This window comes from Palaemon carinicauda, chromosome 1 (assembly GCF_036898095.1).
Source record: "Palaemon carinicauda isolate YSFRI2023 chromosome 1, ASM3689809v2, whole genome shotgun sequence".
In the NCBI taxonomy this organism is placed as follows: domain Eukaryota; kingdom Metazoa; phylum Arthropoda; class Malacostraca; order Decapoda; family Palaemonidae; genus Palaemon; species Palaemon carinicauda.
The window spans coordinates 305944631-305949630 of record NC_090725.1 but is presented as its reverse complement, the minus strand read 5'-3'; positions in this window follow the sequence as shown (position 1 = coordinate 305949630).

Here is a 5000-nt window from a genome sequence, read left to right as displayed (position 1 = left end):
TTCTTTTTGATCTTCAAAGAAACGCGTTGTCCTTTTGATCTTCAAAGAAACACTTTTTTCTTTTGATCTTCAAAGAAATATTTTGTTCTGTTGATCTTCAAAGAAACACTTTGTTCTATTAGTCTTCAAAGAAACACTTTGTTCTGTTGATCATCATAGAAACGCTGTTCTTTTGATCTTCAAAGAAAGACTTTGTTCTATTAATCTTCAAAGAAACACTTCGTTCTGTTGATCTTCAGAGAAACACTTTATTCTTTTGATCTTCAAATGAACATTTTGTTTTGTTGATCTTCAAAGAAACACTTTGTTCTTTTGATCTTCAAAGAAACACTTTGTTCTTTTGATCTTCAAAAAATATGTTCTTTTGATCTTCAAAGGAAAACTCTGTTCTGATGATTTTCAAAAAATATGTTGTTCTTTTAATCTTCTGAGAAACACTTTGATCTGTTGATCTTCAAAGAAACACCTTGTTCTGTTGATTTTCAAAGAAACACTTTGTTCTGTTGATTTTCAAAGAAACACTCTGTTCTATTGATCTTCAAAGGAACATTTTGTTCTGTTGATCTTCAGAAAAAAAAAAAAACCACTTTATTCTGTTAATCTTCAAAAAATATGTTGTTATTTTGATCTTCAAAGAAACACTTTGTTCTTTTGATCTTCAAAGAAACACTTTGTTCTGTTGATCTTCAAAGAAACACTGTTCTATTGATCTTCAAAGAAACACTGTGTTCTATTGATCGTCAAAGAAATACTGTGTTCTATTGATCGTCAAAGAAACACTGTGTTCTTTTGATCTTCAAAGAAACACTGTGTTCTATTGATCTTCAAAGAAACACTTTGTTCTGTTGATTTTCGAAGGAACTTTCTGTTCTGTTGATCTTAAAAAAAAAAAAAAAAAACACTTTATTCTGATGATCTTCAAAGAAACACTCTGGTCTGTTGATTTTCAAAAAATATGTTGTTATTTTGATCATCAAAGAAACACTTTTTTCTTTTGATCTTCAAAGAAACACTGTGTTCTTTTGATCTTCAAAGAAACACTGTGTTCTATTGATCTTCAAAGAAACACTGTGTTCTATTGATCTTCAAAGAAACTCTTTGTTCTTTTGATCTTCAAAGAAACACTGTGTTATATTGATCTTCAAAGAAACACTGTGTTATATTGATCTTCAAAGAAACACTTTGTTATATTGATCTTCAAAGAAACACTGTGTTCTATTGATCTTCAAAGAAACACTTTGTTCTTTTGATCTTCAAAGAAATAATGTGTTCTGTTGATCTTCAAAGAAACACTTTGTTCTCTTGTTTTTAAAAGAAACACGTTGTTCTATTAATCTTCAAAGAAACACTTCGTTCTGTTGATCTTCAAATAACACTTTGTTCTGTTGATCTTCAAAGAAACACTTTGTTCTTTTGATCTTCAAAAAATATGTTCTTTTGATCTTCAAACAAAAAACTCTGTTCTGATGATTTTCAAAAAATATGTTGTTCTTTTAATCTTCTGAGAAACACTTTGATCTGTTGATCTTCAAAGAAACACTTTGTTCTGTTGATTTTCAAAGAAACGCTCTGTTCTATTGATCTTCAAAGGAACATTTTGTTCTGTTGATTTTCAAAGAAACACTTTGTTCTGTTGATTTTCAAAGAAACACTCTGTTCTATTGATCTTCAAAGGAACATTTTGTTCTGTTGATCTTCAAAAAAAAAAAAACACTTTATTCTGTTGATCTTCAAAGAAACACTCTGGTCTGTTGATTTTCAAAAAAATATGTTGTTATTTTGATCTTCAAAGAAACACTTTGTTCTTTAGATCTTCAAAGAAACACTGTTCTACTGATCTCAAAGGAACATTTTGTTCTGTTGATCTTAAAAAAAAAAAATTATTCTGTTGATCTTCAAAGAAACACTTTGGTCTGTTGATCTTCAAAAAATATGTTTTTTTGATTATCAAAGAAACACTGTTCTTTTGATCTTCAAAGAAACAGTGTGTTCTATTGATCTTCAAAGAAACACCGTGTTCTATTGATCTTCAAAGGGACACTTTGTTCTTCTGACCATCAGCGCTTCTTGCCAGTAAGTGCCCATTTGCAAGGTCAGACCAATGCTGACCAATGCTGACGGTTAAAGTACAGAACGCTAATGGATACAAATTTGTAGTTTTTTTTTTTCTTTCTTTTCAGTAACATAGGTACTCTGCATTTAACAGGATTCATCCATAAAAAAAATTACCACCTCAGTCTTGCTTCTGGAGAAGTCTGACCAAGAAACTCGAAAGTTATTTTTAATTTTTTTTTTTTTTTAGCTTGGCTAGAACTTGTGGCCAGACATAGCCTCAGTACAATGCAGTCCATAAACTTGAAATCAGAAACAAACATTATAACTATATTTATTTATCAAAAGAATTACATTTTCAATCTATTTTATATAACGTTCTCTTAATTTTATGTTTTCCATTATTTCATATTTTCCATTAGTCTTAAGCCTTTAGCTGCCATTGGTGAATTCAACGAAACTTCAGAAACAGACATAATCCTTATTTTTCCTAAAAGATTTAAATAGCATATTTATTTTAAATAACATTCTCTTCATTTCATGTCTTCCATTATTTTATATTTTCCATTAGTCTTAACCCTTTAGCTGCCATTGGTGAATTCAACGAAACTTCAGAAACAGACATAATCCTTATTTTTCCTAAAAGATTTAAATAGCATATTTATTTTAAATAACATTCTCTTCATTTCATGTCTTCCATTATTTTATATTTTCCATTAGTCTTAACCCTTTAGCTGCCATTGGTGAATTCAACGAAACTTCAGAAACAGACATAATCCTTATTTTTCTTAAAAGAAAGAAATTTTTACTCTATTTTATATAGATTTCTCTTCATTTCAGGTTTTCCATTATCTTATATTTCTTTTTCATTAATCTTAACCCTTTAGCTGCCATTGGAGTATTAAACGAAACTTCTGATGCAGCCATATCTTTCAAGATCACACAAATCGGACTTTGTCCTCACCAAGAAATTTCCAATTAATACAAACTTTCTATAGTTTTAGTGATTTTTAAAGAGTTTCCATTTTGAAATGTTGATTAAGTCACGAATGACAAAAGAGACTCTTTAGCTATGGTAGGCTGTTCTTCTAGGAGAAGGACACTCCAAAATCAAACCAGTGTTCTCTAGTCTTGTGTAGGGCCATAGCCTCTGTACCATGGTCTTCCACTGTCGTGGGTTAGAGTTCTGTTGCTGGAGGGTACACTCGGGCACACTATTCTATCTTATTTCTCTTCCTCTTGTTATGTTAAAGTTTTTATAGTTTATATAGGAGATATTTATTTTAATGTTGTTACTCTTCGTAAAATATCTTATTTTTCCTTTTTTCCTTTCTTCTCTGGGCTATTTTCCGTGTTGGAGACCCTGGGCTTATAGCATCCTACCTTTCCAACTAGGGTTGTAGCTTAGCAAGTAATGATAATAATAATGGTTTGGGCATGCTCTTCGCACTCCCCAAGAGAGATTAGTTCACCAAACTTTCAACTGGGCTCCACAAGGCACTATTATTATTATTGTTATTATCAAATGCTAAGCTACAACCCTAGTTGGAAAAGCAGGATGCTAAACCCTGGGGCCCCAACAGGGAAAATAGCCCAGTGAGGAAATGAAACAAGGAAAAATAAAATATTTTAAGAATAGTAACATCAAAATAAATATTTCCTATATAAACTTTAAAAACTTTAACAAAACAAGAGGAAGAGAAACAAGACAGAACAGTGTGTCCGAGTGTACCCTCAAGCAAGAGAACTCTAACCCAAGACAGTGGAAGACCATGGTACAGAAGCTATGGCACTATCCAAGACTAGGGAACAATGGTTTGATTATGGAGTGTCCTTCTCCTAGAAGAGCTGCTGACCATAGCCAAAGAGTCTTTTCTACCCTTACCAAGAGGAAAGAGGCCACTGAACAATTACGGAGCAGTAGTTAACCCCTTGGGTGAAGAAGAATTGTTTGGAAATTTCAGTGTTGTCAGGTGTATGAAGACTGGGGAGAATAAGTAAAGAATAGGCCAGACTATTCGCTGTGTGTATGTGTAGGCAAAGGGAAAATTAACTGTAACTAGAGAGAGGGATCCAATCTAGTACTGTCTGGACAGTCAAAAGACCCCATAACTCTCTAATGGTAGCATCTCAACGGGTGGCTGGTGCCCTGGCCAACCTACTACTACTACTAGACGAGTTGGAAGACCCAGGCCTACATGGATGAGGACTATGAAGCTTGAAGTAGGATATGATGAACGGAAAAGTATTGATTTAGATTTAGAAGCTCAAGATAGAGACGACTGGAGAAATCTAACCGAGGATCTTTGCGTCAGTAGGCCTAGGAGGAGATGATGATGATGATGCAATAAGACTATGTATTATTTCTCTCGGAGTCGATGTTACTTTGAATGGACCCAGCAATGAATGCAACCACTGAAAACTTAATATTCCTGGCAAGGGAAATATCCAGAGCAAGGTCAACCACTTCCTCATTCGTAATATAATCTTCCCAAGTATTCTGTAGTCGCGTGTTTTAAAAAATCTTATATATTATTCTGGTCAGAGTCTACCTCTATTGCAGTTTAGTGAAATCCTCATTATTATTATTATTATTATTATTATTATTATTATTATTATTTTTATTATTAATAATGATAATAATAATTATTATTATTATTATTATTATTATTATTATTATTTTTATTATTATTGTAATTTTTATCATTATTATTATTATTATTATTATTATTATTATTATTATAATTATTATTATTATTATAATTATTATCATTATTATTATTATCATTATTATTATCATTATTATTATTATTATTAAAATTATTATCATTATTATTATTATTATTATTATTATTATCATTATCATTATTATTATTATTATTATTATTATTATTATTATTTATTATTATTATTATTAACGTGATATTCTATTTTCAGTAAATTTATGT